This window comes from Quercus lobata, chromosome 4 (genome assembly GCF_001633185.2).
Source record: "Quercus lobata isolate SW786 chromosome 4, ValleyOak3.0 Primary Assembly, whole genome shotgun sequence".
Lineage (NCBI taxonomy): Eukaryota > Viridiplantae > Streptophyta > Magnoliopsida > Fagales > Fagaceae > Quercus > Quercus lobata.
Window position 1 is genome coordinate 82,434,252 of NC_044907.1, and position 20,453 is coordinate 82,454,704.

At 35.1% G+C, this 20,453-nt stretch overlaps 1 pseudogene; it reads right to left on the reverse strand.

The window, feature by feature from the left end:
• Window positions 1–4,620: 4,620 nt before the first annotated feature.
• On the reverse strand, window positions 4,621–12,620 carry LOC115985941 (annotated as a pseudogene).
• Window positions 12,621–20,453: the final 7,833 nt, after the last annotated feature.

The window sequence follows — 20,453 nt, forward strand, 5'->3', positions numbered from 1 at the left end:
AAAAAATTTCAAAGTGGAAAAAAAAAAAAAAACTAACGTATGCTAATAAGCTTTTTGTTTGGCAACATATTGTTCCTATATATCGTACAATTGAAGTGAAAAAAAAAGAAAAGAAAAAAAGTAAATTAATTGTCTATGAGCATGACAATTGGTTGATCTTATACTTACAAATTACAATACAAGTTAATTTTTTTTTGTAAATTCAGTTATTTAATTGGAAAAATATGACAACAATAAATTATAATCTTTTCTCAAGTGGGAAAATAAAATAACAATGAATATGGAAAGTGGCAAATTTTTCATAAACCGATAAATTCTTGGCAATGTTATATTTACTATAAACTAAGGAGAAAAAACTAAAATAGGATAATATCTTCAATGAAAAAAATTTCACATGGCTAAGAAGTAATTTGAACTAATTACTTATAAAAAAAAATAAGGGGACAATTCTTAGTTTAGTGCCATGACATAGCTACCACATGGCTATACGTCCATCTATCTTGCATACATCTCGGATATGGACAAGCCATTCACTGAATAGGCTTTCGATTCTTTATCAAGAATATTTGCCTTAATTGCTTTCCTTCCAATAGAAAATGTTGGTCTTTTAGGCAAAGGTAATGGCATACTTTCATTCGTCAACATAAAGAGCACATCTGACATGGTAGGTCGATCGGTTGCACTATCGTCTACACATAGTTGACTAACATGAATGCATCTTAGTACTTGATTTTTGACACAAGAATCACTTATTTTTGGATCAATTAGTTGTATTCCTTCACCTTTTTGCCATAAATCCCACGCCTGAAAAGAAGGTTATAGTCAATTAGAATGTCAGAAACACACGATGATCAAAATATACATAATTCACAGTTGATGTTTTCTTGACATACGTACATATCCAATGAGATTAAGCACATGGTTAACATGATAGAAGCTATTATTTCTTCTATCACAAACCATTTCAAGCATTAAGACCCTATAGTTGTAGACATCAGATTTTATTGTGAATAGACCTTCCATAGGGGACATGTAACCACTAAATAAAAAGACAAAACAAACATTTTTATTTCACAAATTGACCATTGAGTTTTTATGAGCAATAAGTTGTAATTGGCAGCAGCCAAAAAACACGAGTATATCAATGCATGGTTAACTATATTTCATAAGATAACTTATGCATCTTTAACTTACTATGTCCCAACAATTCGATTAGTATTTGCCCCTAATTCATTTTGTTTGAACAATCTTGCCATTACAAAATCTAAAATCTTTGGATTCATACTTTCATCAAGGAGTATGTTACTAGCTTTTAAATCTCTATGAATAACTCTTAGCCTTGAATATTTGTGGAGGTATATCAATCCTTGAATAATTCCTTCAATTATGTTCAAACATTTCTTCCAATCTAGTAGTTTGCTTCTATTTTGATCTGTGCAATACAAAAGGTTAAATATAATCAATAATCTACTTTCAGCAAAATGGCATAGCAACATATGAATTTGTTTAAAGGGAAAAAAATGAAATCTTAAGATGAAAGTGAATGTTGCTCAAACCAAACAAAAAGTAGTCCAAGTTTTGTTGGGCATGTATTCATATATTAACTTCCTTTCTTCTTCATGTATGCAACAACCTATAAGCTTAACAAAATTCACGTGTTGTAGTTTAGATATGAGTATCAACTCATTCTTAAACTCATGTATTCCTTGCCTTGAATTTTTGGATAATCGCTTTGCCACCACATTTTGCCCTGTTGGCAAATTTCCCTGTTGTGATGAAATAAGCTTAAGCCAGCGTAAAATATGATTAATTAAAATATCTTTCTTTAAAAAATAATTGGATCTTACCATGTATACAGGTCCAAAGCCACCCTATCCAAGCATGTTTTCTAATGAGAAGTTATGTGTGGCGGCTGTGATGTGTGCATAACTAAATACATGTAAATCATGCCCCTTTTTCCCGTCAATTAAAAAATAATTAATTAATAAGCCTACAATTCAACCAATGAACCACTATTTAAACTAGTGAACCAATTCTTTAGTCGGTTCAACCTCTAATACAGTTTTGATACCTATGTTGCTATGCATATATAGGAGTCAAGTTTATCTTCTATGATAGCATAGGGGTTTAATATTTTAGATTTAAGTAAAGGGGGCTATGTTTGTGTATAGCCCAAAATTCAAGGGCTGTTTATGTTGTTTGCCCTTTTTATTTGCACAAAGTTTGGCTACCAACTTGATTGTAGCTAATGACTACAATTCTACTCGATATCTATTTATTGGATGTAAATTTTGACAAATCCACTATTAAATTACATTTTCTTTTTATATATTCCGTACTAGTAACTTTCTAAAAAATCAAAATCCTTTGTAGTCTAAAATTATTCACAAAAAATATGTTTATAAATCAAATAGTAAATAACAATCTGATTAATCTGAAATTTGACATTCATGTTAAAAACATTAGAAAAAAAAAAAAAAAAAACCATACAATTCAACTACTTGTTGTTTAAAATTTATAATCTTGTTAATTTTTTAATATGAGTTATATTTATTGACTACTAATAAGTTTCTAGCCAAGTTGTGCTTTTTTATATTAAGAATTTAACATATGCGCAATTTTATAAAATCCTCTTCTTTTAACATATTGATAGATGGATCATAAGAACAACTCAATTCCCCATATAAATACGGTGATCCTTCTCGATAGACTGCCCAGGGGACCCTCAGCAGCCTTTGGAATGAGTCATGGTAAACAGCATATGTGCATACACATGCACTTTTTATAGCATGCTCGCACATAACTCATACTTGGTATCGCATGTGTATTGACGTACGGCTCAAAGTTCTTTTTGTGAGATATGTTATTACTTTTTAGATTTGTTCCCCATGCTATGTCTAAAATTGATATAACTTTTTTACCAACTTGTAACAGTTTTTTATTTTTTATTTTTTTTTTTTTTATTTTTAATTTATTGTAAAATTGTCATTAACATAACATTACCATTAAAAAAAAGGGAAAGAAAGTAGTAGCTCACACAGATAAAAAAGGAGATCTCTAGGACCAAAATGTGTGTGAAGGAGATCTGTTGTACTTAGTTATGTATGTGTTTGCTATTTGCTTCAAAATGTGAGTGAATTATTTTATATTTTGTGAGAGCTAACTAAATTAAAAATTTTAGGAAAATTTTTAATTTCTTTTTTAGTATATAATTGTTTTAATATATATATTTTTTTGGTTTTATGATTTTAATTTTATACATGTGTTTTTTTCCCTTGAAATCCGCCACTGCCTCTAAGCTGTACTTTAAACATTTTATAGTTATTATTGTACTATGGTTGGTTTTTTTTTTGGGCCCACCAAAATATTTTCTTCCCAAAATGGAGAGAAAACTAAGTGAGAATATACTTTTTCTTGATTGAAAAAAATGCTCATGTGCATATGCATATGGGCTTTGTCCAATTGCCACTTTTTTTCTTTTTGGCAGTAACGTTTGCCTCTTCTTTCTTTTTCTTTTTCTTTTTTGGTTATTTATCACTTTTTCTTTTTTTAATTGCGCATCATTTTTTGACAAAGGTATATGAATAAATTTATTTAAATTCATTTTTTCTATCCCTTCACTTCTCCACTTCCAATCAAACAAAAATGAGAAAAATTAAAATTTTTTCTACCCTCCCACTTTTCCATCCTCCCACCATTTTTTATTCATCTACTTTTCCACCTCTCTAACCAAACGAACCCTAACTCTTCATAGGTCGAAAGATTAGCACACCAATTAACTTTTATGTGGAAATTCTTATGCATTATCTTTCATGAAAGCATTAAAAGTGGTGTATATTTGACATCCCGTTTGAAACTACGTACATTTATTTAAAGTACATGTTTTTTTCTTCAATTTTTTTTAAATATAAAACTTTTCAAAATAATTAATTTTCAAAAGGTTGAAAAATAATTTGTACGTAAAATAAAATCGTGATTGACAAAGGCTATTTTGTACGTAAAATAATTTTTTCTTTTAACAAAGGCTATTCGATCAGTATCGTGATTGACAATAAAGACAGTCAATTCTTTGTCTTTTTTACGTGGAATTATGACCAAGAGAACATAATGTTTATACCTTCGTGGAAAGTATACACAAGCTTTTCTAGCATGGGTCGCATATTTTCCAACCTGTTGCAATGAAATTCCTTTCGTAGAATTTACTATAAAGGAGAAGTAGTGCCAGCTTTAACATAAAACTTACATATGGTAGAATTTTGCCACGCATTGAATCAGTAATTAAGATATGCATATCATTTAATGTCTTATACGCATATCATTTAATGTCTCCCATTTTTTAAAGTTAACTTTGATGCAACCACTAGTGAGGAAAAAGCATGCATAGCAAAAGTAATTAGAAATCATGAAGGAGAAGTTATATTTGAATAGAGTTAAAGGAGGACCAAGACCCTGCTATTGCAAAAGCCCAAAAAGTTGCATTGGTAGCACCCAAAATCCGGTGTTTCAAAATTCAAAACTTGAGTACAGTAATTTGGCAAGTAAAGTTGTGGCTTCCAAACAATTTCATTGACGAGGAAAACTATGATGTGTCATGCAAGATCACAAAAGAAAATCATTCCCTCATCGGGCATCCATATCAGAAATGGACAAGCCATTCACTGTATGAAGTTCTAATTCATTATTAGGAGTATTCGCCTCAATTGCTTTCTTTCCAATAGAAAATGCTGGTTTTTTAGGTAAAGGCAATTGTGTACTTTCATTTGTCAACATGGATAGCATATCTGACATGGTAGGACTATCAACAGCACCATCTTCCAGACATAAGAAATTGACGTGAATGCATCTCAATACTGGATACTCAACACATGAACAGGGCCGGCTGAACTATATAAGCAATTGATGCAATCGCCTAAGGCCCCCAAATAAAAAAATGCTCCCACTTGCAAAAAAAAAAAAAAAATTATATATATAATATATTTATCTATATATTTTAATTAAAAAAAATTTAAGTACTTCTATTGATCAATAAAATGCATTAAAAAAGCCACATTGTATCCTAAAATATAAAACACTGCACAATAACAGTGCACTAGGAACTCTGCAAAATGTCCACTAGCACCTGAGAGTGCTCCAAAGCCCAAAAGGGCTATAGTCTTTAAGTCTTCACCACTTATATTGCATGTTTATTTTTATACGTGTGGCACTGTATTATGCTCAACACTAGAATGCGTTCGGGCTGGCTACTCTAAGCTGAGGTGGTACTAACCACGTCTTTGTTTGAGCACACCTGTAATTTACTCATGCAATATATATATTTAAAAAAAAAAAAAAAAAAAAAAAAAAAACTTGTACAATGCACATAGCACTGTGCAGTCTTGTCCACAAGCCCCCAACACATCACAAGGCCTAAGCTAAGCTGACCCTCACACAACTCCACGCTAATTAATAAGTTATCACATTTTTTTTTTAATGCAAACTCTTACTTTATCAATTATTATAAATTATCACTTCAATTAATTATTTGATGTATATTATATCAACTCATTTGTATTATAATAATATTAATTTATTAAATTATGTAATAAATTAATTTTTATTTGTACAAATTTAAACTTTAAAGTTAAAAAAAGAATTACTTAAAATTTTCGCTTAAGGCCCCCAAAATTATTGAGCCGGTCCTGCACATGAATCCCTTATTATTAGATCAACTAATTAATTCTAGCACTTTACCTTCTTGCCACAAATCCCATGCCTGAAGAGAAAAAAGAAAAGGTAATGGTCATTTAAAATGTTGGGAACAACCAACCATGAAAGTGTATAAGATTTAAGTCTATATATATTACATGGCCAAAATGGGCAAATGCCCTTTTCGTGCAAAAAAACCAGCGTTTTGCCATCTTTCTCAAACTAATTAGGAAAATGCCCCTGTTTTGAAACTCGATTTGTAGAAAATCGAGTATGGGGAGATCAAACTTAAAAATAAAAAAATAAAAAATAAATTAAAAAATTGCATGGAACTCGAGTTCATGGAGCTCGAGTTCCATTTAAAACGCCACTATAGGGATTTAAAACACCACTATAAGGCTCCATATGGAGCGATCAAAAAAAAAAATTACATGTTTTAAAATGCCACTATAGGGATTTAAAACGACACTATAGGGCTCCCTATGGAGCGATCAAATTTAAAAAAGCTTGCATGCTTTAAAACGCCACTATAGGGTATTAAAACAGCACTATAGGGCTTTAAAAAATTGCATGGAACTCGAGTTCATAGAGCTTGAGTTCCAGAAAGTTTTTTTTTTTTTTTTTAAAAATAATTTTTTAGTTTATTATAACTCAATTGTCCAAAAATAGAGTTTTAAATTGAAACTCGATTTTTGGAAAATCGAGTTACAAAAAATGGGCATTTCTCTTATTAGTTTGAGAAAGAGGGCAAAATACTGTATATTTTGCGTGAAAAGGGCATTTGCCCCATTTTGGCCTATATTACATCAATATCCAACTCGATTGAGCGCATGGTCAACATGATAGAAACTATTTTTTCTTTTACCACTCAAGATTTCAAGCTTTAAGACTCCAAAGCTATAGACATCAGATTTGATTAAGAACACACCTTCCATAGCATACTCAAGAGACATATATCTGCTACACCAATACAGAAAATAAACATTATCATTTCACAAATTAAACATTATAGGAGCACTAATATTGTTCAATTAGTAGCAAATTAAATGCAAGATTATGGATGCATTGTCTACTTCTTTTAGAAGAATAATGTCTAGTTAACTTACTATGTTCCAACAATTCTATTAGTATTTATTTCCAGTTCATTTTGTTTGAAAATTCTTGCCATGCCAAAATCAAAAATCTTTGGATTCATACTTTCATCAAGGAGTATGTTGCTAGCTTTTAAATCTTTATGAATAACTTTTAACCTTGAATATTTATGGAGATATATCAATCCTTGAGCAATTCCTTCAATTATACTAAAACGTTTCTTCCAATCTAGTAGCTTGCTTCTATTCGAATATACCAAAATAAAATTTTACTTAAAAAAATATATAAATTGGTTGAAGAAAACAAATGTTTTCATTGGAAAAACTTAAGATAGCAAAATTGGATGTTTTCAAACCAAATGGAAAGTAATTCAAGCTTTCATTGGGCAAGACACCAATCTGTAGCGTCTGCTCTAGATGATAGCTTTTTATCATCAGATCAAGATACCTATTAGTGTTTGGTGTAAGCGGGAATTGAACTCTAAATCTCTTATTCAACTATCAAAGACTTTATCAATTAAGTTAACTATAACCCACAATTACATGTAACTAAGTATGTATAGCAGTAAATATTTAAGAGAAAACATTCAATTCTTGGGAATATTTGTTGGTTAATAAGCTTAAACCAACACCAACGTACTCAAGTGTATGAACCGATACTAAAAACATGCCTCTATCTTGGAACCATATTAGAAATTGATGCCCAATTTATCGAATTACATTCTGATTCTTTGTCAGATATATATGCCTTAATTGCTTGTCTTGCAAGAGAAAATGCAGGTTTCTTGGGTGACGGTAATGACAAATTGTCATTAGTCAACATAGCTAAGACATCTGACATTGCTGGCCGATCAATTGCACTATCTTCAACGCATAGGAGACCAACATGAACGCAACGAAGCATCTGATCCATATATGAATCATCAAGTGTTGGGTCCATTAGGTCCACGGCAGCACCTTCATTCCATAACTCCCATGCCTGCAACAAGATTATACATGATCAGAAATGCACACATTAAATAGAATCATCCAAGCTCATAGTTGTTTGACATACATATCCTACTAGATTGAACAAGTGCTCTGTCTTGAAAAAACTATTGTTCTTCCTTCCAAAGATCTCGAGCATAAGAACTCCGAAACTATAAACATCAGATTTTATAGAGAAAACTCCCTACATGGCATACTCAGGAGACATGTATCCACTACATCAAATTAGGAAAAAAGTTTTAAGTTTATAGCTTCATTAATCATGTGGAAGCAATAGTGTTTAACATTCAAAATGATACAAATATAAGTAGTATATGTATTATAATTAATTTACTTACTATGTCCCGACAACCCTTTTAGTATTTGCTTCCATTTCATTTTGTTGGAAAATTCTTGCCATACCAAAATCAGAGATTTTGGGATTCATATTTTCATCAAGGAGTATATTACTCGCTTTCAAGTCTCTATGAATTACTCTCAATCTTGAATATTTATGGAGGTAAAGCAATCCTTAAGCAACTCCTTCAATTATACTGAACCGTTTTTGCCAATCTAGTAGCTTGCTCTTATTTGCATCTGTCGAATATAAAAAGTTATATATGGTTAATAACCTACTTTCAGCAAACTTATATGGATAAATATATAAATTTGTTGTCGAAATTAAATGAAGTGTTAAAATAAAAGGTGAATGTTTTTCAAACCAAATAGAAATGAGTCCAAGCTTTTGTTCGGCATATATTCGTAGATTAACATTCTCTCTTCTCCATGAAGGTAAAAACCCAAAAGCTTAACAAGATTCATGTGTTGAAGTTTAGATATGAGTATTAACTCATTCTTGAAGTCAAGTATTCCTTGTCCTGAATTTCTTGATAGTCTCTTTATGGCTATTTTTTGCCCAGTCAACAATTCTCCCTGATATTTTGATAAAATAAGGTTTAAGCTAAGGTAAGACATAAATTAATTAAAACCTCTTTCTTTTGTATGTTATTGAGAGCTTACCATATAAACTTCTCCAAAGCCCCCTTCTCCAAGCTTGTTTTGCACTGCAAAGTTGTTTGTGGCCGTCATGACATATGCATAATTAAATACACTGAAATCATGTCCCTTTTTCCCATCATTTGGAATCTGATTGACAATAAGAGATCGATCCAAACTCACTAAATCAAGTAATTCATTTTCATCTTTTGTTACATTATTTCCTGTCGTAATTTACACCCAAAAAAAAAAAACTATCAGTATTTCCATTAAACCCAAAAAAAGAAAAAGAAAAATGAAAGAGCAACAAATATTCAAGTTGCTAAATTTAAACTAACAAGTTCATTCTACATGCAGACTATACCTCCGGGTACAACTTTTCTCCTTCTCTGTATATAACACAATATGCTGAAAAATATTACAAGCAAAGCAGCGACGATAGCAGTGCCAATCCATATCCACTTCTTTGTTCCTACATTTGATCATAAGTAACTGTATTAATAGTCATCATATGAGATTTATTTATTTATTTATTCTTTTTCTTTTTTGCTCAGAATTATATAATGCATATCAATAATCTACAAATAGTCAGAAGTGAGATTTTCATGTTTGGTGTAAGAGCCACTTATAGAGGGTTAACAAGTTTGGTGCACCTTGAGAAGCTTGATTATCTCGAAAGATGCAAGTCGGCCTAATCTTTGAAAGTTCAATAACATTTAAAAAATCATGCTTTGAGACCAATGTGAGCCGTGAAAGCCGTAAACATTAAACTAATAGTCAAAGAGATTTGAGATCTGACTAAACCCATATGAGGCTTCACATGTAACCCATACGTAAAGTCAGATACTCAGATGCAAGAGATTATTTAATTCTAGTTGGTTTGTAGGTTTGTTTTGTTTATAAAGCTGTAATAACCATTTTCACTAACAATTTGTTCTCTAATATTGTCAAGGTCGGGATAACGGATGCACTAAGCGTTTTTTTTTTTTTTTTTCTTTTGATAGGAGACTTAGCGTTTCTTTTAATAGACTTTTAAAGAAAAATTTTCATAACATTTTTATGCTAAATATAAAAAATATAAAAAAACTGTCAAAACCGTTATTTAATTTTTTTAAAAATTTTTTTATAAAATTTTCTAAACAAATATCCCATCCGTTAACCTTTTTGATTTTGTTAAAACTAGCTATGGTGTATATTAAGGCTGTATTAGAAACTATTTCCAATTTGATGGATCCTGTTAACAAGTGTCTTAAAGATACATATTAAAAATTAATATGTGTTCAATTATTAGTAGTACTGCACATTTAAAAATAAATAAAATACACGTATTAATGATTCATTGGTTATATTCACAAATTATTGTAGCGTTGTACTCTCTCCGTCTAACTTTATTTGTCCTGTTTGAAAATTCAAAATTTTTAAGGAAATATCATTTATTGTCTTGTCTACCTTTTAAAAATGTATAAGTTTTCAAAACTATCCTTAAATAAATTTATCAAAAAATTGAATTAGTAAATTAATAGGGGTATAATAGGAACATTGACATATTAATGACTTTTATTTTTAGAAGTAGGACAATATTTTGGGACATACTAAAATAGAATAGAAGACAAGCAAAGTGGGAGGGAGGGAGTATACTTTTTCAGATATATGTATACAATTTTGATTTATTTTTTGAAAAATGTACAAAAATATTATCTAAGAAAGTATTAAATTCATCTCAACTACTATCTTGAGGACATTCTTTTTAACAAAATCCTTTTAGATGAACATAGCCCATGTCACATGGCATGCTTTGTTATTGATATTCAGCAATTTTCATAGCACACAAAAAAAACTACAAGTAAAAACTTACCTTTGTGAGAAGGACTTGATGATAGAAGGTAAATAGATACGAAATCACTAGCGTGGTCGGATTGGACCGCCGCCTCTCCAGTCCAAAATCGGGATCCAGTTTCATTAGCAAACTGATAAGTAAAAGCCACACAGCTACAGTTGCTCCAGCAAATAGCTTTACAGTCACTTATGCCGAGACTATAATTATTGCCCGACAAACTATCTCCGGATACATAGTACCCAGCTGCAAGATCAAATTTGTAACCACATTCCCTCAGGACCGGCTCAATAATTTTGGGGGCCTTAAGCGAAAATTTTAAATAATTCCTTGTTTAACTTTAAAGTTTAAATTTGTACAAATAAAAATTAATTTATTACATATTTTAATAAATTAATATCATTATAATACAAATGAGTTGATATAATATACATCAAATAATTAATTGAAGTGATAATTTATAATAATTGATAAAGTAAGAGTTTGCATTAAAAAAAAATGTGATAACTTATTAATTAGCGTGGAGTTGTGTGGGGGTTAGCTTAGCTTAGGCCTTGTGATGTGTTGGGGGCTTGTGGACAAGACTGCACAGTGCTATGTGCATTGTACAAGTTTTTTTTTTTTTTTTTTGAAATATATATATTGCATGAGCAAATTACAGGTGTGCTCAAACAAAGACGTGGTTAGTACCACCTCAGCTTAGAGTAGCCAGCCTGAACGCATTCTAGTGTTGAGCATAATACAGTGCCACACATATAAAAATAAACATGCAATATAAGTGGTGAAGACTTAAAGACTATAGCCCTTTTGGGCTTTGGAGCACTCTTAGGTGCTAGTGGACATTTTGCAGAGTTCCTAGTGCACTGTTATTGTACAGTGTTCTGTATTTTAGGATACAATGTGGCTTTTTTAATGCATTTTATTGATCAATAAAAGTATTTAAATTTTTTTTAATTAAAATATATAGATAAATATATTATATATATAAATTTTTTTTTTTTGCAAGTGGGGGCATTTTTTTATTTGGGGGCCTTAGGCGATTGCATCAATTGCTTATATGGTTCAGCTGGCCCTGCGTTCCCTACACACTGGCTGCTCCCAACCTTGACATCCTCCACTAGTATCATAGCTATAACAATTATCAGCTCTACCAATATCAGGTCCTCTCAAATCCTTAAATTGCCCCAAAAAAGTGATAATCCATTCAGACATCAACACACTCTGATTTTTGTTACTGAAAGAGAAGTATTCTTCATCCTCGTTTGAAACAACTTTGAAATCATGCATAGATGTTATATCTGGTGAAATATTCTCAAATTGGTTGTTTCTCAAGACCCCACTTTTCCAATGAACCACCCCTCTTTGCTTAATGACCAATTCAAGTCCCTTGGGGTCCCATTCAAGACTGAAAGCTCCATAATCTGGAATATCTCTAGTTAACCATGATGTGAGTGCCCAAGTTTGGCCAGTTTTGTGATTAATCCCTAGCTTCATATCAGGCAATAGGGTGTCCATAAGATAATCAAAACTTTGCCATAACACCCTTTTGGTAGACCCATCAAAGTTGACTTCTTTCAACACAAAATTGCCATTATCATACAGAGTAGCAACAGTGTTATTAGTACCAGAGGAGTATAAGATTATAGGACTCTCACCTTGGCGTACAATCTTCAATGTTCCCTTGTTGTCCAAGGTAAGCGAACCCGTTTTGTCTTTGAAAGGACTCTTTGGATCAGCCATGTCTGATATTCCAACATAGCTGTCGTTAGAAATGATGTCATTCCTACTAAAGAACCCCAAAGCGAAAGTCCCTTTTTGAGATACTAGGTAACTCGTGGAATTAACTGTGTCACCAGGTTTAAGTGTGTCACCAATTGATGACAGATTGCCAGATGTCACGTATACCCAGTCTGCAACGTGAGGTGTCTACAATGATGAGAAAACGAGCAAGAGAACCAATGTGAGAAGTTGTACAAGTAAAATGTTGGTGGTAGCCATGGTTGAGCACTGAAATTTGCTCATTTGACAATTACTGGAATAGAATTCATTCACGGTTCAGCATCCATTGGAATAATATAATCAATTGCTAAAGTCTAAGTCTTTGGGAATATTGTTTGAACGTGTGAGATATTCATCCTTGTGACCCAACTGGGTGGGCAGACTAAGTCATAGAGAGGTGGGTGGGCCAGTGTAGCTTGAATTAATGAAGTATTATTGCTAAGGGCAAAGTCGTTGGGACTTACTTGACGTAGTCCTCTCTCTCCCGTGTAGGAGTCTCTCTCTCTCTCACTCTGTAAGAGAATTTTCTCCTCTCCCTTTGGTAGAGAACTTAGCTCCCCTGTTTGGGGTTTTCCATGTAGGGAATTTAACCAAAATCCCAACCTGTGAGAAACAAAACAAATAGAGAAAACACACGCCAAAGAAAAATAATCACATGCACAAGACAATATTTATGTGGTTCGGCAATTTGCCTACATCCACGGAGTTGCAGGGATTTCACTATTATCAGGGAAAATACAATAGTGCACAAGAACACTCTCAAGAAACCCAAATCCCAATTACACCCTAGCACACTCTCACAGAAAAAATAAGAATAGAAGTTGACTGCCTCTCTTTTCTCTATTTTCTCTCATACGGCTTGCTCACTAGGTTAATTGAAATTTTTCTTGAATCAATTCTCTTCTTCCTTTTTTTAATCTCACGGCAACCACTTAGAATATAATATATATATATATATATATATATATATATATTACTTTATGTAAAGTCGGCTGAAGTAGGATTCCTAATACAACTTGTATTAGGTCAATCTATGGCCGGATTGGGCTTTATGGGCTTGTGGCAAATTCAAGCCACACTAACAAATCTCCACCTTGGCTTGAATTGATCAAGCTTCATGAGCAAACTCCTCCATCAGCTCCACCTTAGCCCTTAAGGGCTCACAAGCTGCAAACATTAGCCACAATCCTCCATAACACAATCCCTCATCCCTGCAACTCATCCTCCTGTCCTCAAGCTAGAAGACCAATTGAAGCTGCGCACAGCTTCAACTTCTCAATAGTGACACCCTTAGTCAACATGTCTGCCGGGTTCTTAGATCCACAAATCTTCTCAAGCATTACCAGCTTATCTTCAACAAGGTAACGGATAAAGTGGTATTTTGTCTGTATGTGCTTCGACTTTGAATGAAAAGCCGAATTCTTGGCAAGAAAGATTGCACTCTGACTGTCACTGTGTAGAATGCCCATCTCCTGCTTCTTACCCAATTCATCTAAGAAACCATGTAGCCATATCATCTCCTTTCCAGCTTCAGTTGCTGCAACATACTCAGCTTCTGTACTAGACAAAGTAACAATCTTCTGTAGATTTGAAGCCTATGATATAGCTGTACCACCCAGAGTAAAAACAAACCCAATAGTACTCTTTCTACTATCAATATCACCAGCAAAATCAACATTTACATAACCCTGCAGTTTCAAACTTGCACCTGTGAAGCAAAGACATGTATCTGATGAACCCTTCAGATATCTCAGAATCCACTTGACTGCCTCCCAATGCTGCTTTCCAGGCCTACTCATGAATCTGCTCACAACTCCCACTGCATGTGCAATGTCTGGCCTTGTACATACCATAGCATACATCAAGCTGCCAATAGCTGAGGCATAGGGCACCTTACTCATATGGTCCCTTTCTACTTCTGTCTTCGGTGACTGTTCTTTGCTTAGTTTGAAATGACTACCCAAGGGTGTGCTCACTGGTTTAGCTTCATTCATGTTGAACCTGCTGAGAACTTTCTTCACATACTCTGACTGTGAAAGCTTCAATGTACCATTAGCCTTGTCTCTAATGATTCTCATACCAAGGATTTGCTTTGCAGCTCCCAAATCCTTCATTGCAAACTGTTTGGATAATTGCTTCTTTAGATTATTAATCTCCTCAATGCTAGACCCTGCAATAATCATATCATCCACATATAACAGTAATATGATGTAAGAATTGTCAAAAAACTTAACATAGCAACAGTGATCAGCTTCACATCTCTTGAACCCAATTCTGTGCATAAAACTGTCAAAATTTCTTGTACCACTGTCTAGGAGCTTGTTTTAGGCCATACAAGCTCTTTCTCAGTTTGCAGACTAAATTCTCTTGTCCTTGAGCAATGAACCCTTCTGGCTGAATCATGTAAAGGTCTTCCTCCAAGTCACCATGAAGGAATGTTGTCTTCACATCTAACTGCTCAAGATGTAGGTTTTCTGCAGCCACCATTCCCAGTACTAGTCTGATTGTTGACATCTTCACAACTGGAGAAAATATCTCTGTGTAGTCAATGCCTTCCTTCTGCTGGAACCCTTTAACAACTAATCTGGCCTTGTAACGTTTGCTACCATCATGCTCATTCTTTATTCTGTATACCCACTTGTTGTGCAAAGCCTTCTTTCCTACTGGCAATTCAGTCAGTTCCCATGTTTGATTCCCCAACAAGGAATCCATCTCATCCTTCATGGCTAACTCCCACTTGCTTGAATTCTCATCTTGCAAGGCTTCATCATAACACTCTGGCTCATCACCATCAGTCAACAGGAGATAATTTAAAGTGGGTGAATAACGCTGTGGAGGTCTAATGTTCCTGGAAGATCTGCGGACTTCAGCTATAGGTGTGCTCAGATCTACCTGTGAATTTACATTCTCCTTATCTTCTTCACCCCTTTTCTGGACAGTACCTTCAGTCAATTCATCTAAATTGACAAACTCAGATTTCTTTTGATCTATCTCTGTAACATTTGACACTACAGTTGACCTGTCCTTGTACATAACCTGTTCATTAAATATCACATTTCTACTTCTGATGATTTTCCTGTTTTGTTCATCCCAAAACCTATAGCCAAATTTCTCATCACCATAGCCAATGAAAAAACATATTTTAGACTTTGCATCAAGTTTACTACGAGCATCAGAATCAATATGAACATAAGAAACACAACCAAAAACTTTTAAGTGTGAAAACTTTACCTCTTTACCGCTCCAAACCTCCTCAGGAAGTCTGAACTCCATGGGAACTGAAGGTCCTCGGTTTATCAAGTAAGCTGCAGTACTAACAGCATCAGCCCAAAAAGTTTTTGGTAGTCCAGCATGCAACCTCATACTCCTAGCACGCTCATTGAGAGTTCTATTCATGCGCTCAGCCACACCATTCTGCTGTGGTGTCCCAGGAATGGTCTTCTCCATCCTAATTCCCTGTGCAGCACAATACTCACTGAACCCTCCATCTATGTACTCTCCTCCATTATCTGACCTCAAACATTTTACTTTTAAACCTGTTTCTGTCTCAACCATGGCCTTCCACTTCTTAAAGGTTTCAAATACATCAGATTTATTTTTCAGAAAATAAACCCATACCTTTTTGCTTGAGTCATCAATAAAAGTGATGTAGTACCTTGAACCTCCAAGGGATGCAACTGGAGAAGGCCCCCACAAATCAGTGTGTACTAACTCCAATTTTTCAGCCTTCGGCGTCCTGCCAGTTTTCAAGAAGCTCACATTTTTCTGCTTTCCTAAGATGCAACTTTCACACATGTCAAAATCAATGGACTTCAATTCTGGTAGTTTTCCTTTTGACAGCAGCATCTTCATCCCTTTCTCACTCATATGACCAAGTCTGCGGTGCCATAGGCTTGTATCAATACTTGCATCAGCAACTGCAATTGTGTCTCTTGGACTTGAGGTCATGTACAGAGTACCAGTCTTCTTTCCACGAGCCAATACCCTAGCTCCCTTTGTAACCTTCCAAGTGCCACCAACAAATAGTATTGCATGTCCTTCATCATCAAGTTGTCTAACAGAAATCAGATTCCTCCTCAGGTCAGGAATATGTCGAATCTTCTCCAGTAACCAAACAGACCCATTGGGCAACAATATTCGAACATCTCCCATACCCACAACATCCAAGGCTGAACCATCAGCCAAATACACCTTACCAAAATCACCTGCAACATAATTCTGTATGATTTCTCGGTGTGGAGTGGTATGAAACGAAGCTCCTGAATCCAAGACCCAATCATCAAGTGGACTGTCTACTGCAAGAAGTAATGCATCCTGTACCTCTTCTGTTACAGCATTAGCAGAATCATCTTCATTCTTCTTCTTAGGACTTTTGCATTGATTCCTAAAGTGACCTGTTTTCCCACAATTCCAGCATTGTACTTGTTGGCCTGATCTAGATTTACTTCTGTTCCGATTAGAATTTCTGGATTTTGATCTGTCCCGATTTGAATTTCTGTTATTACCTCTGCCTCTTGTCTCAAGGTTTAGGGCAGAACCAGATCCTGAGGATTCACCTGCATCTCTTCTGCGAATCTCCTCAGCCAGAATTAAATCTCGTATATCATTGTACTTGAGTTTTTCCTTTCCTGTAGAATTGCTTACTGCCATCCTCATTGCCTCCCAACTGTTTGGCAAAGAAGCCAAGACGATTAGAGCACGAATCTCATCATCAAAATCAATTTTTACAGACGACAATTGATTTGTGATAGAATTAAATTCATTCAGATGTTGTGCTACTGATGCATTCTCTGCCATCTTCAGATTGAACAGTTTCTTCATCAAGTGCACTTTATTGTTTGCTGACGGCTTTTCATACATACCAGACAAAGCCTTCATCAGATCTGCTGTGGTCTTCTCCTTTACAACATTGTGTGCAACAGACCTAGACAGAGTTAACCTGATAACTCCTAGTACCTGTCTGTCAAGAAGAGCCCATTCCTCAGCCTTCATAGCCTCAGGTTTTGTCCCCAAAAGAGGCAGATGCAATTTCCTCCCATAGAGATAATCTTCAATCTGCATCCTCCAATACGCGAAGTCTGTGCCATCAAACTTTTCTATTCCAGACGCCTTTCCTGCTTCCTCTACCATTGCTCCCACTCAAACCTAACCCTAGGCTCTGATACCAGTTGTAAGGAATTTAACCAAAATCCCAACCTGTGAGAAACAAAACAAATAGAGAAAACACACGCCAAAGAAAAATAATCACATGCACAAGACAATATTTACGTGGTTCGGCAATTTGCCTACGTCCACGGAGTTGCAGGGATTTCACTATTATCAGGGAAAATACAATAGTGCACAAGAACACTCTCAAGAAACCCAAATCCCAATTACACCCTAGCACACTCTCACAGAAAAAATAAGAATAGAAGCTGACTGCCTCTCTTTTCTCTATTTTCTCTCATACGGCTTGCTCACTAGGTTAATTGGAATTTTACTTGAATCAATTCTCTTCTTCCTTTTTTTAATCTCACGGCAACCACTTAGAATATAATATATATATATATATATATATATATTACTTTATGTAAAGTCGGCTGAAGTAGGATTCCTAATACAACTTGTATTAGGTCAATCTATGGCCGGATTGGGCTTTATGGGCTTGTGGCAAATTCAAGCCACACTAACATTCCATACCCTCTCAATACAACCTTTCCTCAATGGAGCAAGAAATCATTGAGGAACTGCAACACCTCTGTTTGACTAAGGAGGAAACAGAGGATATCCTAATTTCTGCGCAAAGTCGGGATGATCTTTTGGAAGAATGCTCATTAAGCTTATTTGGAAGACTACTTTCAGATAGGCAGCAAAACTTGAGAGCTCTGAAAAACACATTGAAGGCAGCATGGAAGATGGGATCAGAGCTGAGAATAGTAGATGTTGGGAACAATACTTTGCAATTTAAATTTGACTCCAGCTATCAGCGTGATTGGGTTGAAAACAGTAGGCCATGGAACTTTGAGAATAATTTTCTTCTTCTTTGTAGGTGGAAGAAAGGCCTCACTGCTGCAAATATTGTATTTACTCACTCTCCCTTTTGGGTTCAGCTATGGGGCTTACCATTTGAGCTCATGTCGGAAGAAGTAGGACAGGACATTGGAAGGAGTCTGGGGCGTTTGATAGAGGTTGATAAAAGGGTCAGTCAATCGGATCAAGCCAAATTCCTACGCATTAGAGTGGATCTCCCAATAGAAAAGCCACTTCGTAGAGGAGGGCATATAGTAAACAAGAGTGGTGAAAAATTTTGGACTAATTTTAGATACGAAAGGCTTCCCACATTCTGCTATCTGTGTGGTCTGCTTGGTCATAATGACAAGCACTGCAGAATTCATGTAGATTGGCAAAACACGCCAAAGCAATATGGAGAGTGGCTAAAAGCAAATGGAGCTTTCAATGGTGGAAGTGCAAAGCAAATGAACTTTAGTAGTAAAAACTTCAGTGCAAGAAAAGATGTTAATGGCAGTGAAGGCCAGGCCGCTACTGAAAATTTTCTGCATGTTACACCGGCGGGTTGCAGAGAAGGAAATGTCAATGGTGGGGGTTTTCAAAATTCAAAAATAGTGGACAAGTCAGATCAAAATCAGAGCTGTAGCGTGTCAGATACTCAAGCTCAGCAGGCAGCGGAAGTCAGGTCTGAGGGAGACATAAAGGAAAATGAAATGTGGGATACAAGTCAAAAAGCTGAAGCGAGTACAGAGAGTCCCATTCCCACTCAACTAAATGCGTCTGATCTGGTCACAAGGTTTGGAGAGAGAAGCACGTCACAAAGTAGCTGTTTATCAGCTATGAATGTGGAAAGTAATGCTGAAGTCACAAGCCCACAAAAGCCACGATATTGGGCCCAAATGCAAGAAGCAAAAGCAGACCAAGCAGCAGCCCAAGAAGTCATTAAGCACCAAAAAGGAAAGGGCCGAATCAAAAGAATAGCACGGGAGAAAGGCCAAGCTCAAAGAAAGGAGAAGCAAGCTATCGGCCCAATTTCAGGTACAAAACGTCAAATTGCTTTGCTATTTACAGAAGGGAAAATAGAAAATTTAGATAATTCAACCAGGAAAAGAAAATGTGAAGGTTTGAATCACGTTGATCATGGTGTTCATGGTAGTATTATTGTTGATGTTGCTCATGATGTTCATGATAGTATTATTCTTGGTGTTAATAATGGCAATGATAATTGTGTTCAGAATGATGTTGCTCTTGGTGTTCAAAGTGTTGCTCATGGTATCCACGACGAATTTGATATATTGGCGGTGGCTGCAGAGCAGCACCGCCGGAAGCCATGAATTCCTTAGGTTGGAACTGCCGGGGGCTTGGGAACCCCCGGTCAGTTAGAGCATTGCATGATTTGGTGCGGTGCTGAGATCCCAAAATAGTCTTCCTCTCGGAGACTAAGGCAAGGAAAAAACGAATAGAGAGAATCAAGGAAAGAATTGGGTTTGCAAATGGTTTATTTGTCCCTTGTCAAGGCAATAGTGGGAGGCTGGCTCTCCTGTGGGCAAGAGAAATTAACCTGGAGATCAAAAGTTTTAGCAGTCATCACATTGATGTTGTTATCATAGAGGAGACCTCGAATTTTAAATGGCGATTCATAGGCTTCTACAGTCACCCCCAAACTCATATGAGGCAGCAGTCTTGGGATTTGTTGGAGCTTTTAAAGAATCAATCTCAGCTCCCTTGGTTTTGTTTTGGAGATTTTAATGAGATTTTATTAATGGACGAAAAGTCAGGTGGGGCGGTAAGGTCACAGAGCCAAATGGATAAATTTAGAGATGTGGTTAATACTTGTGGATTCAAAGACTTGGGATACTTGGGGCCGGATTTTACATGGTGTAACATGCAGTCTGGTGACAGCAGGATGTATTTGAGGCTGGATAGGGCTTTTGCAACCAATGATTGGATTGACAAGTTCGGCGAGGTTAGAGTTAATCATCTAGTTGATTCAACTTTTGATCATTGTGCATTATATGTAGTGGATCCTAAAGTACCCAAACAGCCCCGTACTCGCCGCTTTCATTTTGAGGCTATGTGGGCTAAAAGTGATGAATGCAGAAATATTATTGAGG